Below are 19,783 nucleotides of genomic sequence, written 5' to 3' on the forward strand. Positions count from 1 at the left end.
GGCTGAACAAAAGCCCTTGGTAAGAATCCCCTGGTGTCCAGGTACGCGCAAAATTCTGGCGTGGCCACATGCCAAGACGCCAGCCTCCTCCTTGGTTATAGCAAAAAACCGGGGGATGTTATCAACAAGAGACAGTAAAAAAGGTTTACGCAGGGTCTTAATCTGAAAAGAATCCTTGAAACGGGTCCCTACTGCATGTGTGCGCCTGTGTCTCCGTTGTGCCGTATCCTGGACGGGTGTAGCACAGTGTTCATCTGTAAAAGAGAGGAACTTAGTTGAAAACAATCGTGCGAGAAATCTATGTTAAAATAAACAAATTATAATACAGAAAATGGGTAGAATTGAGCTTTATTGTCTCTTGGTGTAAACGCGCGGAGCCCCTTGTACAGGGGTATGCGGCTATTAAGCCTTTGTATGTTTACGCCGGACTCGTCGAGCCATGTCCGGGGTCTTGAACGACCTGTTTAGGTGCTCTAACTAGTAAAGCTGGTTTAGTGTGCTGTCAAGGCAGCCGCACCATCGTCCGCGCTCGAGGAACACTCGATATTTCCCTTTAATGAGATGATGCCTCGTGGACCAGGCATTTTGAGTGTAAGGGATGCATAATGCGGTATTGTGTTAAAGCGGGCAAAAGCTTCGCGTCCCAGTGGTGCTTGATAGCTACTTATGAATGGGGCGATGTGGAAGGTTAGCTTTTCGCTTCGGGAGTTGTCGGGGGAGCCGAACATAACTTCTAACAAGAGGGAACCCATACAATGGGTATCTGGGCCTGGCGTGACCCCTTGAAAGGAAGTGTTGCCATGGCGAATTATTGTTGGGTTTATCCCCATTTTGCGGAATGTGTCCTGATATAGCAGGTTTAGATCACTGCCGCCGTCCATTAGAACTTGTGTAAAGTGGAGTCCGTCAATTATTGGATCTAAGACCAAGGCAGTCCAGCCTGCATTCTGGATACCTCTAGAGTAATCCTGATGATCAAGGTGATTGGTTGTAACAACCAGTGGCGGGACTCCTCTGGGACAGGCCGTATGGCGCATATCTCCATAGGCACCACTCTCTTTTTCCCTTTTGTCACATGAAGTGAATTTACTATTTTGACTTCTTGCGAGAACTTCTTTTGTTCTCCGGTGCTCTGCTTGTGGGGTTCATCGTCATCCTCGCTTGGTATGTCGAGCCCCTTATGTTCAGTGTTGAGTTTGCCGGATTGCTTGAAGACCCAACAATCTCTGTGGGTGTGGTTTGCAAGCCTCCTGGGAGTACTGTGGATTTGGCATATTTTGTCCAAGATTTTGATGAGGTTAGATAGCTCATCCCTATTATCTTTGGGGGGCGGCTTTTTCTGATTCTGCCGAGAGTTTTTGAATCCGGTGTTGACTGTCGTGCTCTTCGGGCTGTTATCCTTGATTCTGCCAAAGGTCATAGTCCGGCCATTCGGACACCCCCTAATCCAGGACTCCCTCAATGACCTATGACCAAATGTTCTGATTTGACTCCTAAGTCAATATACTCATATATAGATGACCTAGTCATCGCCAATTTCTTGATAGATGCTAGAATTGGTTGTGCATGCTTTGCCACATATTTCATTTGTCATTTTATTGTGTGAGCATGCTGGTTGCATATTTTACTCGTTCGAGGACATCCACTTGTAGTTTTGCTTGTTTGGCTTCTTTTTCTTTTGGCCAAGTGGATGGACAAGAATGCCTAAGAACCTTCTCTAGCTATCTATGCTTTTCTTGTGTAAAACTCTATTCATGCTACATCACAAAATTTGATCAAGTCAGATTCAAACCACTCTATGTGAGGAGCACTCGGAGTCCCTGATTCGTCATAGACTTAAACTTCCAAAACTTCTTTGTGCGTTTCGATCTGACCGATTCTTCCATTTCGGTCATACCGAGATCACTAAGTCGATCTAGGTTTTCAATCTCGGTGCAACCGATTTGAACATTTCGGTCTCACCGAGCTGCAGCAACTGCCTGCAGTTATGCATCTCGGTGCCACCGAGTTGTTCCACTCGGTCACACCGACAGGGTCGGGCTATATATACCGAAGGGCAAATTTTTTGGAAATTTCTCCGAACAGTTTTCGCCCGCGCTTAGCCCGCTCTGCCTCCAGGGTCTCCGGATCATTCCCCTCATTGCCAGCCGCCTCCCGCCGCTGGTCTCCGCCACTGTCAACGGGAATCTTCACCGCCATTGCCGTTGTAGCGAGTTCATCGCCGAACTAGGGTATGGACTTGATCACTGTGCTATCCCCATCTGATTCCTAGCACATTGTGTTTGTCATGAATCTTGCCACGATTGAAACTATCTCATCTAGTCAAAATAATCCATAGATTAGGTTTGATTTGAAAATTTAGGGTTAGGTTTCCGCCGAAACCATCTCGGACCCACCGAGTTGTAGAAATCGGTTCCACCGATTTGGCCAAGGCCATTGCACTTGTGATTCTTGGTCTGACCGAGAATTGCAAATCGGTGTGACCGAGTTCAGAACTTTGTGAAACCCTAGCAGTCTCGGTGCCACCGAACTGTGACTCGGTCTGACCGAGTTCACTAGTTTAGGTTCCTAAAGCTGCTTCGGTATCACCGAGTTCACAAATCGGTTGATCCGAAATGCTTTCTGTGGAAAACTAAAACCAAGTTTTTAACTCAATCTTTTGCAAAAAAACCTCTGTATTTTGTGATGCTTATCCTCTCTATCTCATCTACATCTATTCACAGGGTCATCAATCAGTGTTTGCAGCATGTCTGATCAAAGTGACAGCCAGAACAGGGAAGAGGAGCAGATTCCTATGAGTGAGGGCACTAGTCCCTCTAATTCCTCAGATGATGGCAGTAGGAGCACCCCAAGCAACTTACCCAAAGCTGCCACCAGGGCCAGAAAGAAGAAACCTCAGACTCTAAGGATGAATACTATGTGGCAGAAGAGGATGAAGCCACCTCCAAGAAAGTGCTCAAGAAGGAGTATGGCACTGCTGCAACCACCAAGCCAGGTCTGAATAGGAAAGTCCCTGCCAAGAGGAGTCCTATGCTGAAAGTCAGAGCATCAACTCAGGAAACTGAGAGATCAGAACCCAAGGAGACAGTAGTGGCTGAAAAGAAGAGGAAGGAAATGGTCAAGAAGACCATGGCCAGAGTTGTTGGGAAGCCTTCCATGATGGAAGAGGAGGAAGAAGAAGAGACTGCCGCTCCAGCTCCCAAAGCTCAGAAGCTCATGGGTGATGCCATAAGGTCAGGGGCTGCTTCATCAAAGCCCAAAGAATCACCTAAGGCTGCTTCCAAGCCCAAGACTGCACCCAAGAGGAATACCAAGAACATCCCAGCTGCTGAAAAGAACAAGGCCCCAATGCCTGAAGTTGTTGCAAAAGAAGAAGAAGATGAAGAGCATGTTCTGAGAAAGTTGAAGCCTAAGATTCTAGATCATAACGATGCTCATCCTGTTGCTGAGAACATGAAGCTGAGAAAGGATGCAGGACTCAGACAGTGGAGGTTGACTGATCCTTATGCAGTCAGGAGGAGAACTGTTGTGGACTACAGGTTCCATACAAAGGAACAACAAGACTTCTATGAGACTGTGTTGCTGGACAAGAAACCAATAGTCTGTGATATGAGATGGGTCGATTGGAAATACATCAAGGAGAATGAGGAACACTACCCAGGAGTGCTTGACAACTTCAAGGGTTGTGGAGTGGATGACTTTGTTGGGCAGAAGCTCACAAAGTGAATGATGAGCTCATAATGCAATTCTACACCACATCACACTTCTATCCAGATGGCAGAATAGTTTGGATGTCTGAAGGTACATGGTACCAGTCCACTATTGAAGAATGGGCAAATCTGATCAATGCACCAAAGGAGAAAGAAGATGGCTTGGATGTCTATGCCAAGAAGAAGATGGATCACAACTCTATGGCACATATGTACAAGGAGATCCCAGATGATGCACTTGAGACTCACAAGTTTGGATCTGTACATTTTCTTCTATCAGGACTGCCAACCATCAACTGGATCCTCAGGCACACACTCTTGCCCAAGTCAGGTGATCATAACATGATCAGAGGCCATGCTATTAATATGCTACACTTGTTTGATGTGCCTCAAAAGTTCAAGGTTATGAGCCTCATTGTTGAAACAATCAAGAGGACAGCTGCAGACCAGAAGAGAAGTTGTGGGTATGTCCCACAGATCTAGGAGCTGATTAACTCCAAGATGGGCACTAACACTTACTTGTTGGACAAGGAACACATGCCTATCTATCCAGACTTTGAGGACAACCAAGTGGTTATGGATGAAAATGAACCATCTTCAGTGTAAGCACAAGCTAATAAGGAGAAGGCAAAGACTGAGAAGGCTGCCAAGATGCTAACAATTGATGAGGCATCTGAGTACTTCCTGAAGAGCAAACAAGACCAGCTTGGTTACTTGATAGCATCCACTCTAAGGATTGAGAAAGGGTTGGCCACCCTAACTCAAAACCAGGAGAGCCTGGAGAGGATCATGGAGCAGAAGTTCTATGACTTGGATGTGAAAGTAACTGAGATCCAGTCTGTTATGGAGCAACTCCAAGATGATATGCAGGAGAGGAAGGGGAAGACAACCACTGAGGCATTTTCTAGAGTGCCTAGAGCTCAGAGATCAGTTGCTGTGCCTGTGACAGACACAAGAGCAACATCATTTGCACCTGCTACAGCTTTAGTGCCGCCAACTCCAGCATCTACTCCACCAGCTCCAACTTCATCAACTGATGCCTTCGTCCTTGGAGTCATATCTACACCACCACATCAAGACCAAGCCTGAGAGACGACATAGTACTATGCATTTTCTAGGAACTTTTTGGTAACTTGTTGCCAAAGGGGGAGAAAAATATATAGATCATAGGCTTCGAGAGAGAGAGTTTGCTTTTGTTCTCTCTTGTCTTTGTGGTTGAACTTTATTTGCTTTCGCTTGCTTGAGATACTTTATTGCCTGTGTGATACAATGATGATCATGTGTTTGATCATATGCTACATTAATGCTTGTTGGATGACATTATCCTGTTTTATCACTATATGATCATTCACTTTGCTTGGTGATGAGTGCGTGTATTTTGAATATTATCTTTTTGAGCGCTCCACCAAGATGTATGTGACATGGGAGAGTACCTCATGAACCTAACTCAATGTGCATTTGCAGTCCAAAGCAAATCTTAAACTATGCACAAATTTAGGGGGAGCTCTCACATTTCACATACTTCTCAAAGCGACGATGTTTTTCAATCTTATTATTACTTGTCGAAGCTTTGATCTATATGTTGTCATCAATTACCAAAAAGGGGGAGATTGAAAGTGCAACTATCCCTAGGTGGTTTTGGTAATTCCTAACAACATATAGCTCATTGAGCTAATACTATTCCAAGACAAATATTTCAGGAAAGCTCAATGAATGGCATGGCATGGATGAGAAAAGTGGATCCCTCAAAATGCTAAGGATAATAGGATTGGCTCAAGCTTCAAGCTCAAGACTCTACATTTTATATTTTAGTGATCCAAGATCACATTGAGTCTATAGGAAAAGCCAATACTATCAAGGAGGGATGAGGTGTTGCTTAATGAGTTTCTTGCTTCATAGTGCTTAGTGATATGCTCCAAAACCCTCAACTACTTTCCCACATCCACATATGACCTAAACCAAAAGTCAAAGTCGGCCCCACCTATTCTTTGTATCCGGCGCCACCGAGTTCAGATGTCATAGCCACTACCACAAACCCTAGGCAAATCGGTCTCACCGATAGGGATCTCGGTCTCACCAAGATGGGATTGTAATCTCTCTGTTTCCCTTCGTAACGTTTTGGTCTCACTGAGATGAGCGATTGGTCCCATTGAGATTGCAATGTAAACTCTCTGTTTCCTTTTTGTATCATTTAGGTCCCACCGAAATGAGCGAACCGGTCCCACCGAGTTAACCTGACCAACTCTTTGGTTAGCTTATTACCAAAGTCGGTCTCACCGAGTTTGCGTAATTGGTCTCACTGAGATTATGTTATGCCCTAACCCTAACCATATCGGTCCTACCGAGTTGCATGTCGGTCCCACCGAAAATCCTAACAGTCACTAGGTTTACTAAATCGGTCTGACAGAGTTTGTCGATTCGGTCCCATCGAGATTGGTAAATTGTGTGTAATGGTTAGATTTCGTATGGAGGCTATATATACCCCTGCACCTCCTCTTCATTCATGGAGAGAGCCGCCAGAACGAACCTACACTTCCAACTTACCATTTCTGAGAGAGAACCACCTACTCATGTGTGGAGACCAAGATATTCCATTCCTACCATATGAATCTTGATCTCTAGCCTTCCCCAAGTTGCTTTCCACTCAAATCTTCTTTCCACCAAATCAAAATCCTATGAGAGAGAGTTGAGTGTTGGGGAGACTATCATTTGAAGCACAAGAGCACGGAGTTCATCATCAACACACCATTTTTTACTTCTTGGAGAGTGGTGTCTCCTAGATTGGCTAGGTGTCACTTGGGAGCCTCTGACAAGATTGTGGAGTTGAACCAAGGAGTTTGTAAGGGCAAGGAGATCGCCTACTTCGTGAAGATCTACCGCTAGTGAGGCAAGTCCTTCGTGGGCGACGACCATGGTGGGATAGACAAGGTTACTTCTTTGTGGACCCTTCTTGGGTGGAGCCCTCCGTGGACTCGCGCAGCCGTTACCCTTCGTGGGTTGAAGTCTTCATCAACGTGGATGTACGATAGCACCACCTATCGGAACCACGGCTCAAAAATCACCGTGTCTCCAAATTGCGTTTGAAATCTCCAAACCCTTCCCTTTAAATTCTTGTAAGTTGCATGCTTTATTTTCCGCTGCTCATATACTCTTTGCATGCTTGCTTGAATTGCATTAAGATTGCTTGACTTGTGCTAAGTTTGCTAAAATTTGCCAAAGACTAAAATTGGGAAAAGGTTAAGTTTTTATTTGGTCAAGTAGTCTAATCACCCCCCCTCTAGACATACTTCAAGATCCTACAACAACCCATATAAAAGTGCCTCGTATTCAGCTTCGTTGTTGGAAGAATCAAAGTGAATCTGAAGGTCATAACTGAGCTTGTCTCCTCGTGGGGATACTAAAACCACTCCTACGCCAGAGCCATTCAACATTTTGGACCCATCAAAGAACATGGTCCAATGTTCCAACTGGATTTGAGTCGGCTATTGTTGTTCTGTCCACTTTGCGAGGAAGTCTGCAACTGCTTGAGACTTGATGACCTTCTTTGCCTCAAACTTGATATCCAATGGAAGAAGTTCAATCGCCAACTTTGCCACTCGACCAGTTGCATCTCTGTTATTCAAAATCTCTGACAAAGGAGCATCGCTGACGACTGAAACTGAATGATCAGAGAACTAGTGTGCAACCTTTTTCATGGTTAAATAAATCCCATAAACAAGCTTCTGATAGTGAGGATATCTCTGCTTGGATGGGGTCAAAACTTCTGAAATGTAATAGACTGGGCGCTGAACTTTGAAGGCTTTGCCTTCCTCTTCCCGCTCGACCATGAGCACTGTGCTGACAACTTGTCCTGTGGCTGCGATGTAAAGCAAAAGAGGCTCCTTGCTGATTGGAGTGGCAAGCACCGGCTGGGTGGAAAGCAGGGCTTTGTGCTCCTCAAATGCTGCTTCGGCTTCATCATTCCACTCGAACTTGTCAGACGTCTGCATCAGTTGGTAAAGAGGGAATGCCTTTTCACCGAGTCGTGAGATGAATCGACTTAATGTGGCCAAGCAACCAGTGAGCTTCTTAACATCATGCACTCACACTGGGCGTTTCATTCGGAGGATTGTGCCGATCTTCTCTGGATTTGCATTGATTCCCCGTTCGGAAACGAGAAAACCGAGTAACTTTCCGCTTGGGACCTCGAATGTGCATTTTGATGGATTGAGCTTGATATCGTACCTTCTCAGGTTGGCAAAGGTTTCAGCGAGGTCAGTCAGCAGGTCGGAACCTTTGCGTGACTTAACCACGATGTCATCCATGTAAGCTTCCACGTTCCGACTGATCTGAGTGAGCAGGCACTTCTGGATCATGCGCATGAACGTGGCGCCAGCATTCTTAAGGCCAAAGGGCATGGTGACATAACAAAAGCACCCAAACGGGGTGATGAAGGCAGTCTTGATCTCATCGGGCCCAAACATTCGAATCTGATGGTACCCGGAATAGGCGTCCAGGAAGGACAGTCGCTCACACCCCGCAGTCGAGTCGACTATCTGGGCGATGTGGGGCAGCAGAAAATGATCCTTCGGGCAAGCCCGATTGATGTGCTTGAAGTCAATGCACATTCGTAGTGATTTGTCTTTTTTAGGAACCATAACAACATTGGCGAGCCACTCAGAGTGGTAGATCTCGCGGATGAATTATGCAGCCAGGAATCGAGCCACTTTTTCACCAACGGCTTTCTTTTTCTCCGTGGTAGACCGACGGAGATCCTCTTTGACTAGTTTTGCTTTCGAGTTGACGCGCAAACGGTGCTCAGCCAGTTCCCTGGGTACACCTGGCATGTCAGACGGCTTCCATGCGAAGATGTCCCAGTTCTCACGGAGGAACTGGGTGAGCGTGGCTTCCTATTTGCTGTCGAGCGTCGTGGAAATATGAGTCAGAGCAGCATTGGGGTCGGTCGGATGGATGTGAATCGGTTTGGTTTCCCCGGCCGACTGGAATGCGGATTCCCAGGCAGGCCTCTTGGCACGCAGCAAATCACTCGGATCTACTGTCCTTTTGTGCTCTTGGAACTCCACCGCTGCCATCTGCTCATCTGCTATCTTTGCACCATGTTGGAGGCAATCCTCCGCTTTCTTCCGGTTACCACAAATAGTAATCACGCCTTTGGGGCCAGACATCTTCATTTTGAGGTATACGTAGCATGATCGAGCCATGAAGCTGGCATAGGCAGGTCTACCTAGAATGGCTTGATACGCACTTTCAAAATCCACAACTTCAAATGTCAACTTCTCTTTGTCGTAATTCTTTGATCACCAAAAACCACATCGAGGGCTATCTGGCCGAGTGACTCAGCTTTCTTTCCAGGGATGACTCCATGGAACCTCATGTTACTCTCGCTCAGTTTAGACATCGGAATGCCCATTCCTTTAAGAGCTTCAGCGTACAGAATATTGAGGCCACTGCCGCCATCCAATAGAACTTTGGTCAGCCGGGTGCCTCCAACAACTGGGTCGACCACCAGCGCCTGCCGCCCAGCGGCAGCCACTCGTGGTGGGTGGTCCGACTGATAGAATGTGATAGGAGTCTTTGACCATTTCAGATACTTGGGTGTCGTCAGAGCGACCATGTTCACTTCCTGGTTAATGACTTTCAGTCGACTTCTGCTCTTGACATCAGCAAAAATCACCAGGGTGGCATTAACTAGGGGGTACCCATCCTCCTCCTCTTATTTGTCTTCTTCATTTTCAGAATCCTTATCATTTCACTGGTATGACCCTTCTTCTGGAAGCTCTGGATCAGGAGTCGACATTGTCGAGTGGTATGCTTGGGGAGGATTAGATTCCCCTCTTCATCCTTCTTGGTGTGAATATGACACGGCAAATCCATCACATCGTTCCCATCTTGATCTTTCACTTTCTTGGGATTCCAGGGCCCCTTCGGCTTCCCCTTGAAGTTCCCTTGGTTTAACACTGCTGCCTCGGCAGGCCCTGCTGCCTCAACCTTTCACTTCTGCTTCCGACTGGGATTCCCTCCTCCGGTGTCCTGTGCGACTATTTTATGCTTGCCACTCCGGAGTCGGTCCTCCTCTTCACCGTTAGCATATTTGGTGGCAATCTCCATCATCCGAGTCAGAGTCATATCTCCTGTCCGACCGAACTTTAGATTGAGCTCTCTGTAGCGAACACCTTCCTTGAAGGCACAAACTGCTTGGTGATCTGACACATTCTCCACTGTGTGGTGCAGAGTGATCCATCTCTGGATATAGTCCCTCAAGATTTCATTCGGCTTTTGCACACAATGTTGCAACTCTGGTAAACTGGCTGGTCTCTTGCAAGTGCCCTCGAATGTTCTGGTGAACACTCGGGCCAACTCATCCCAACTCAAAATACTCCCAGGGGCCAACTGATTGAGCCAAGCTCTGGCAGAACCTTCAAGCATCAGAGGGAGGTGCTTCATGGCCACCTCATCGCTGCCGCCGCCGATGTGCACAGCCACTCGGTAATCTTCAAGCCAAGTGTCGAGCTTCGACTCTCCCATGAACTTGCTGGCACTAGTTGCCAACCTGAAGTTGTGGGGGATCTCTGCGGCCCTGATGGCCCTTCCGAAGCACTCGGGGCCAGATACATGGACCCTGCTGCTGCTGGGTCTGTCTCTGTTCAGCCCCTCCCTGTATGCTCTGTTCCGGTCGACTAAGCCCTGAACAGGACTGACCTTGCGTCGAACCCAGGCTCCCTTGGGTCGACTGGAAGCCTGCGGTCATTACTGAATGGATGTCTGTCGTCATACCGCTGGGGAGCATACGACCCGCCCTCGGGAGGAGAGAAGGCACTGGACGGTAGTTGTCGCGGGCGAACTCACGGTCATCATTCCCATGAACTCACCCCAAATGTCGATCTTGACGGTGCTCACGATTTCTTTGCCTCAGCGGTGATCTAGGACTATGTGCCGACTGAATGGTTTCAGTCCTTACCGATCGGCTGTGAATTCTGTTCCACGATTGGGACACCACGGAGTTCCGATCTCTCCCAACCTCCAAGCGGGACGGCTGGATGGACTCTGCAATACGCGCAGCCGCCGCAAGATTTTGGGTCGGTGTGCAGAATACCTAAGTTTCCGGTGGAAATAGTTGTCGCGTGTGCCGACTAGATCCGGGGATCAGTCGACGGGCGCGTTCGTCGAGAGAATGTTGGAGGTTGTCCAAACGGGCACGCTCGGCCAGCGTGGCCAGGCGCACGTCCTCCAAGGCCCGAGCCTCGGCAGTTTCCCCTATCATAGGGGTATGGAGAGCCTCCTCGTTGTGGCGGCGCAACTCCTCCCTCTGCTGCAAACTGAGAGGCTGAGGCTGGTACTCCTCGTGGCCGAGTGACTCGTCGCCGACCCAGTTCTCGCTGCCGCGGCAGAAACCAGGTGGGCTGCGATGGGAGTCAACCATGAGAACCTCCACCGCGGGGTCACAACTCCCACTCTCGGAAAGTGTGTCTGCGAAGTCAGTCGATGGGTCGACTAGACTGCAGGGATATATGTCGGGCTTGATCGCCGTGACCTGAGGGCAGCGCATGTTTCACCCACCGCTGGAGCCGTGAGCGGCCCGACCGCTTGTGGCGGCATCCAGCGGAGCGAGAGGTCGACACGGGCGCCGACTGATACGGAGACGACGGCTGCCGGAGGAGGACACCTCGAGCACTTGCGCGGAAGTGCGACGAACCTCGGATCGGCAGCGCCTGGATGTCGAGGGGGGCCTCCTGGAGCCAGGCCGAATCATCAGCGACGAACGTGAGCGCTCTGAGTCGGAACTCGTGGCCCATGATCAAACCGCCGCCGGAAACCATGTTGATGAAGACTGAAGAAACTGCAACCTCGCCGGAAGTCGCTAAGACGCTTTGCCCCAAGGTGGGCGCCAACTTTCATGGTACTAAGACTGACAGTAATAATAGGGGGTACGTAGGAGGAGGCAAGGCCCTAGCTACGGTGAGGTTGTACGCAAGTGTTTACGAGTTCAGGCCCCTCTCGGAGGAGGTAAAAGCCCTACGTCTCGGTGCCCAGAGGCGGTCGAATGAATTTTAGTATATGCGTGTGTGTTACAGGGGGTGCGAACCCTTGTGCCAGAGGAGGGGAGTGGCTTATATATAGTGTGCCAGGACCCCAGCTCCCCTCCGTTACAGAGGGTTCAATGTTCATAAAGGAGGGGCGTTACTGATAATGCCAGCTTTAAGTACCATTAATGTCTATTAAGACTAAAGAGTGAATGTCCGACCATTGTAGTTCCGTCTGACTCCTGGTCTTCATAGGTCGAGTGGTTTCTCGAATGGTCGAGTGATCTTCGGAAAGTTGGGATACCCGAGTGATATGATTGGTTGAGTGGATTGCACTCGATGTCTTCTTTGGGTACTCCCTGTTATCTCCTGAGCTTCTTTGTTTCTAGGGTAGTGACCTTGGGTAGGGTACGTAGGTTAGGCCTATGACCCTACCCTAGGTCTATATCCTCATCAGGTGGGGAGTGCGAGGAGGCCCCGGTTTATCGGTGGGAGCTGTATTTACCCCATCTTGGGGTATTTGGTAGGTCTCCGCTTGTTCGTCATTTCGACCCTTACGGGTGGCCGTGGCGACAACATATGATAATGGTTCCTTTGACTTCTTCTCCGGCCTCAGTGGCATGTGCCCATCGGATACTTCTAAGAGACTGGGTGCACATGTAGATCTTTGTTGTCTACCTCTTAAGACCATTTAGAAGTGGTAGCGGCAGTGTTCAATAAGGTATCCTCCCGCTTCTTATCCGACTTTAGGGGTTGTCCGTCGTCGGATCTAAAGATGTGATCAGGTGGACACGGTTGCATTTTGCTCTGTAGAAATGGGAGGAGTTGGTTGTGTATATGTCGGTTTGATGTTTCTTCGGTAGCAACGATGTTAATTTGGTTATTCCGTTGACTCAGGCGGACGTTTAGGTATGATTGTGCCAACAAGTTTTCTTCTTTAGGTCGTGGATCCTTCGAGAGCGATGTTGCCGACACTTTCCTGCAGGGATCGATGACTTCCTGAATGCTTGCATGGATACAACATTTTTGTTCGGGTGACAGAGCGGAACTCCTGAGGCAGCAACATCACCACACATTGGCATGTGCGGGATGGAGAGGGTGGAGGATTTCCGGACGACTGAATTGTATTTTATTTTTCTTCTAGGGATTTTTCTTGTACTGCTACTATTCGATTAATACAGAGCTTCAGTTCCTATGAAGAAAACCCCCATGCATATATTTTAGAGTAAATTAACTCAGAAAAACTTTTTGGAGACAAAATTTGCAAAAGTATTGATTTACACATGAACAACTTCTCCAGCTATATAAGTACTAACATTCTTATATGTAATGAATGTGTATAAGGATAGTACAATTCAGGATATCACCCATTCTCTCTTGCTTTAAATATAAGACTTCCCACAATTGTTTCACTTGAGGTTCAAATTGATAGTACAACGTATGCTTGAGTGTGAGTTTCTCTAGATAGCGTGGTGCTAAAACTCATGTACATAGATGTAGCAATGGGAGGCACCGGGAACATGTGCGATGCATCCATTTCACTGAGTTGCCCCTAGACCATGGTTACTTTTTTTAGAACGAAGACGCACGAAGCGTCCGACTTTAAATTAATAAAGCCACAACAGGCAGCATAACAACAAGTCTTAATACAGCACCACAGGCCTACTCGACCAGCGCTAAAGGATCATCGAAAGGTTTCATGCGCGACGCAAACGAACCGGAGACGAATTACAGGGCAAAGCCCGTACAGAGCGCGCAAGCTCGTCAAGCATCAAAAGGGACCATGGGCAGGCACCATAGTCAAGGCTCCCTAGCCATCGCGTACACTTGCAGCAGACGATGTTGGGCGGTGTTGATCAACTCAGTATCTCTGCGCCTCCCCAACGGACTCCATTGCTGCAATAGAAGGTTGCATTTGCAGAGAATGTTAGCCGGATGAGAAGGAAAGCAACCCTCAATCGTAAATTTGTTCCTAGTAAGCCATAAAGACCAGAGAAGTGTCCCTACACAACTTCACATCACCCTTTTAGCGCTCCCTTGCATCGAGTTTAAAAGGTGAATAAGCTCCGCGGCCGATCTGGGGTCCCATTGGACACCCTCCGCGGTCCGGATCACACTCCAAGCAAACCTAGTGAGAGAACACCTGAAGAACACGTGGCTGGCGTCCTCTGGTTCCCCGCACCGTGCACAAGCGCCAGTAGCCGGCCCATTGCATTTAGCGACATTCAAGGAGGTTGGCAGCTTATCGCGGAACAGTTGCCACATGAATAGCTTAATCTTCAAGGGCAAACGCGCTTTCCAAAGCCCCGCGACCGCCTGTTGTGCCGTCCCTCGACACAACCTTCGGTACAAAGAGTTAACCGAGAACTTGCCAGAGCTGGTGAGCACCCAGCTCACCGTGTCTGGATTGCCCGAAAGAGTAATCAGGTTAATTAGGTGCAGTAAAGCCGCAAGGTTGGACTGCTCTAACCCGTTTAGTTCTTGTTTGAAATAGATCACAGGGGGACTCGCCGCAAGCGCAACCGCCACCGTGATTGAAGGGTCTACGACCAACTCGTACAAGTCCCGGAAATCCCTCCAGAGAGGTTGGGAACCTAGCCACCTATCCGTCCAAAAGCGGGTCGAGCGTCCGTTCCCAATCGTAAATTTTTCCCCCATGGCGAAAGCCGGTAGGACCGACTGTAGGTCATTCCAGAAGGGGGATCCCCTTGCCCTCCCTTCGAAGAAATTTCCATAGGAAAGTACTTGGCCTTTAGGAGATCAACCCAAAGACCAGAAGCACCTTGGGTGATTTTCCAAATCCACTTACATATCAATGCAATATTTAAGAGCCTAGAATTGGTGATCCCAAGGCCTTGGGCCGACACACCCAAGCCCATTTAACCATATGGTATTTACGATTCGGGCCGGTTCCTTCCCAAAAGAACTTGGCACGGGGTGTGTCGAACTACGCATGAACCCCTTCTGCAAGGAGAAAAAGGCCCATGGCAAACATCGGCAGAGAAGAAAGGCTGGAATTCGTAAGAATAAGTCTAGCCGCCTTGGAGAGAAATTTCCCTTGCCAGGGGCACACCCTTGCGCGCACCTTGCCACACAAAGGATCCCAATCCTCTATCGTGGGACGTTTGATATCGATCAGTAAACCGAGATACGTAAAAGGGAATTTGCCAACTTTGCAATTAAAAAAATCCGCTATACGACTACCCTCGTCCGGCTCCACCCCCATCGCAATCAACTCACACTTGTGAAAGTTGATTTTGAGACCGGACATGAGCTCAAAGCTAATAAGAATCGCCTTGACCGAAGCTATACTCCGGATATCTGGGCGAAACAACAAAAGCGTGTCATCCGCATATTGCAAATGCGTCACTCCCCCTGGAATGAGATGACCTACTAACCCTTGGATGTGGCCAGCCGCTGCTGCTTTCGATGGCATGGCGGACAATGCATCAACAACAAAGTTGAACAGAAGCGGCGACATCGGATCGCCCTGCCTGAGGCCGCGTTTGTTCTGGAAGAAATGACCTAATTCTCCGTTCACCGACATTGCAGTTTTGCCACCCGAGACCAATTGCATGACACGATGAACCCAAACCGCGGAGAAGCCGCGGCCCAGGAGCACTTGACGCAGGAAATCCCAATTTACCCGGTCATACGCCTTCTCGAAGTCTAACTTCAGCAAAACTGCTGGTTCCTTCGTGCGTTTAAGCTCGTGAACAATTTCCTGTAACGCGAGTGGACCCTCAAGGATATTGCGCCCACGGATAAAAGCGGATTGGTTACGGTGAATCGAGCGATGGGCAATCGGGCCTAATCGAGTGGCACTTGCTTTGGCGCAAATCTTAAAAGGAACATTAATCAATGTGATCGGGCGATACTGTCTGATGTTGTCACCCCCCTGAACCTTCAGAATGAGCGAGAGCACTCCAAAATTGAGATGGGAAATATCTACCGTGCCTCGCATGAAACCGTTGCAAATTTCAAAAATCGAGCCTCTGAGGATGGGCCAGAAGCGCTTAAACATAGCAACCGGCCACCCGTCCAGGCCAGGAGCTGTGTCCACTTTCATCCCCATGATAGCGGCATCAATTTCTTCGGGGAGAAAAGTGAGCCCCAACTCGTCGTTCTCCGCCTCAAGGACGCGTTGATCTCCCACCCACACGTCCTCACGAAGGCGCGCACCATGCGCCTCCCTTGTTCCCATCAGGTTGATGTAGAACTCGTATATGTGTCGAGAGATGTCTTCTTGGTGCAACAAGAGCCCCTGCTCAGATTGAAGCCTGAGGATAGCGCATTTACGGCATCGACCGTTAGCATATGCTTGGAAATATTTGGTGTTAGCGTCACCCTTTAGGGTCCATTTTAACCCACTATGCTGCCTCCAATATTCCTCCTCCGTGCGAAGCATGGCTTCGACCTGCCCCTCAAGGGCATATTGGTGAGCCCACTCCTGCTCTGAGAAGGCACGAGCATCAGCTTGAGCGTCGATCCTTGCGATCTCGTCCATGATCAGCATTCTGTGCTCCTTGCCCATCCTCCCTAGGTTGGCGCCCCACCCTTTGAGGTTCGCTCTAAGATGCCCCCCAACAGCATTCCAGAATTTCATTGGGCCATGCTGGGGCACGACCTACTGCACACACGCCAGCCATTTCTCTTTGAAGATCGCCTCGAAGCCTGGCACCTCAAACCAGGCCGTTTCAAAGAAGAAACGCGGGCTGCGTCTCAGCCGCTCCTCCCCTGAGGAGTAGACTAGCGGGACGTGGTCAGATCCTATCCGTGTCTCTGCAACCAAAGTACACAGAGGATAACCCATTTCCCACTCCGGCGACATAAACACCCTGTCAAGCACCGAACGGACCGGGGCAAGCTGCTTGTTAGTCCAAGTGAAGCGTGCGCCCGTTCTGGCCACTTCCCTAAGTGCCATAGCAGCAATGGCAGCATTGAACATAGCCACCCTTGGCCAATTTATGATGCCATTATTCTTGTCAGCCCCGGACCTGATTAAGTTGAAATCCCCCCCCCCCACCAGGACCGGGAGAGCCGCGGCAGTCACCGAGGTAACTTTCTGTTGGAGTTCTCCCAAGAACTCCGCCGATCTAGCGTGATCAGCCGGTCCGTAGACCTGAATAACAACTAACTCACGGAGCGTAGCACGAATATGGAAGTGAGCAGCAATGAAGAAAGCGCCCTTATCCCAGCTGATAATAGCATACGCTGCCCGACATAGACCCATCAACATGCCCCCCGAACGCACTATCGCGGGAACAAAGTGCCACTCAAAACGTTCTAAAGGATGTAACGCTAGCAGTTCATGGAAACAGAAATCACTCTTAATCGTTTCCTGAAGCCCTACGATGTCCACGTCCTCTTTACGCATGTACTCTTTCAGTTGGGTGTGCCTACCCAAGTGGCCAAAGCCACAAATATTCCAGAACAGCGCGCACATCTAAATGACGCGGTTTCACAGCCGAACACCCCTAGAGGTGACTTCTTTTGCCATGCGCCTCACCTTGCCCCTGCAAGGCGAGGGAGAAGGGGCAACCCCTGTTGCCCGTCCCTCCTCCTCGGGCACAGAAGGAACTGCGACGGCCCCTTCCTCGGGACCCTCCGTCCTCTGTTCAGCACGCGCTGCAGCCGCAGCCGCGAGCGCGGCCTGCGCCAACTCCTTGGCGCGCACTAGAGAAATCAGCTCTCGTGGACCACCCGCACAAGCGGGATCAACACCACTCGCATCTAACACCTCCATCAAATGATCATCCGAAAATGCATCTAGCACCGTGAATCGGGGAGGTGGATTACCTGAGATTTCCATGTTCTTCTGGGCCTGGAGAAGTTGCGCCCGCTGCAGGGAAGGCATGTTGCCCTTTGCTCCCTTGGAGCGCGAGCTCGTGTGCACCGGCACTGCCAGCACCGTCTTGGTACGCTTGGCCTTGGAGCTCCGTGCCATCAAAGAAGCCTCCTGCAGCAGTGGATCCACAGCCGGGGGAGCAGTCGGGGTCGCCAGTGCCATGACCGACTGCCTTGGGGTGGGGGGAGCACCGAGAGGGTTCATCGCACACACCTTCTCCGCACACACCTTGCGCCCCGTCGTCTTCTTCATCATCTTCGCCGAACCACTGAGGGTGTTTGCCGCGCCCGCCCGAGGCCGGCGACCCGCCTGGAAGCATGCGCGATGGGCTAGGCGAGAGAGCGATCGGAGAGCGCGCGTCGCCCGCACCGGCGTGCCCCAACAGGGCCGCAACCAAGGGAGGAGAGGACACCGACCCCAGGTTGGACCCGTATTGGTTGGGCACCGAGAGCACCATCTCCGCTGAGCCCATCCCCACCGAAGAACGGGGTACCTCCATCCCCCCCGCAGGCGCCGTGGCACCTGGCGCAGAGAGCCCCAACTTGTCCCAAGCAGCCGTGTCAATAGAATCATCCTCCTCCATACTCGCATCAGGCTCTGGCTCCTTGTCCTTGTCCTTGGTCCTGTCTTTGTCCTTGTCGCCCTGATCCCCACCGCTGGGAGGGGGAGGTGGAGGGAGAGCGGGGGTCGCCGGGCGCGGGGCAGCAATCCCTGGCTCGAGCGTAATGGTGTACCCAGCCCCATTGAATCAGATCTGCACTGAGCCTCACAGCTTAGCCGGCGCCCGACACGCAAAGAGCATGCGCACCGGACCGGCAAGGATCAGGGATAGCTCGTCCACCACCAGCGGACGCCCAATCATCATCGTCGCCGCCATCAGCCTCTCCACCCGACGCTGCTTCGGCGGAATGCCCCAAAGCTTCACCCACACCTCCGGCATCTTCAGCGCCTTGGGTTCAGCGAGGGTAGCATCCCTGATGTCCGCCGTGATGTTGTTGATGGAGAGAAAAATCATGCCGCTGTGTGTCGCCATCCTCAACATGGCCGGATCAGGGAAAGCCACCGAGAAGGAGTCGGCGTCAAAGGGGGTGACCATCCAATCCCACTCACCCTCGAAGAGGTGCGTGAGCTCCTTCTCCAGAATCTCCTTGGACAAAACCCCCGGCGCAGCCGAGACCAGCGCCGCGTTGGCCCCCAGCAAGCCCTCCGACGCCACATCAGCCTCTTCAGGATATTGGAGGAAGAAAAAAACCCCGCCCGCGAACGCGTGCCCCATTGATTGGAGCATCAGGGGCTTACCGCATGAGGGGCAGTAGGCCGAGGCGTGACCTTCTTGGCTGCAGATCACGCAAAGCTGCTTGAAGGCACACTCATTTTGGTAGTGGCCCGTGGGCCTGCACCGAAAGCACTCCGGCCCCTCCTCCGCTTCGACAGGGACAGGATCCGCCGCCGTGCCCTTGGAAGATGAAGGCTTCGACAGTGGCTTCATCGCAGGCTTGTGCTTCTTCGTCTTCTGCTTGGCGTAGGGGTCTCCGACTCGGTCGCCCCCTGGCGGAACGAGCGACTCCTTACGCTTGAGCTCGAGTCCCTTGCGCTTGTACTCCTTCTACTTTTTCCGCTCCTGCTCCTTGAGCCACCATGGAGGAGGCGGCCCCCAGCCGCCGTCTGCGCCGGCTGCTCCTCCGCACGGATCTTCGCTAGATCCCGCAGATCTCGCTCACGGCGGCGCTCTGCCTCCGGATCCACCGCCGCCCTCTTGTCAGCACGGCGATCCACCTTCGATCCCATGGCTACGACCTCCGCGAAAGATCGGACGAGGGAGGAGGGGGGCGGGGTGGGAGAGGAAAAGGAACGGGCGGAGCTGCCAAAGCGCCGCACTTCCGCCGCGGTGGCTAGAAACCCTAGAGAGCAGTCTAGGGCGCCCCGGCGGATCCACACCCACTTATTTATAGGGCGATCCACCGCGGGCCTGGGCTCTGGGCCGGGGAAACGGGCTTGGGCTGCACCGAAATGGCCACAACCGTCCTCAGCTCTTCCTCCGCAACGGGTTCCAGCTGGGCCGAGCGGACCGAGCGGCCCACGGCCACCCCCAGGCCCACCAGCCCACCCTGGGCGCCAGCGCCAACCCTAGGCCAGGGATCGGGCGATTCCGCCGCCGCCGCCAGCGCCCCGGCCGGCGCCGCCGCCGCAGCCACCGGCCCCGG

This window comes from Triticum aestivum, chromosome 5B (assembly GCF_018294505.1).
Source record: "Triticum aestivum cultivar Chinese Spring chromosome 5B, IWGSC CS RefSeq v2.1, whole genome shotgun sequence".
NCBI lineage: Eukaryota > Viridiplantae > Streptophyta > Magnoliopsida > Poales > Poaceae > Triticum > Triticum aestivum.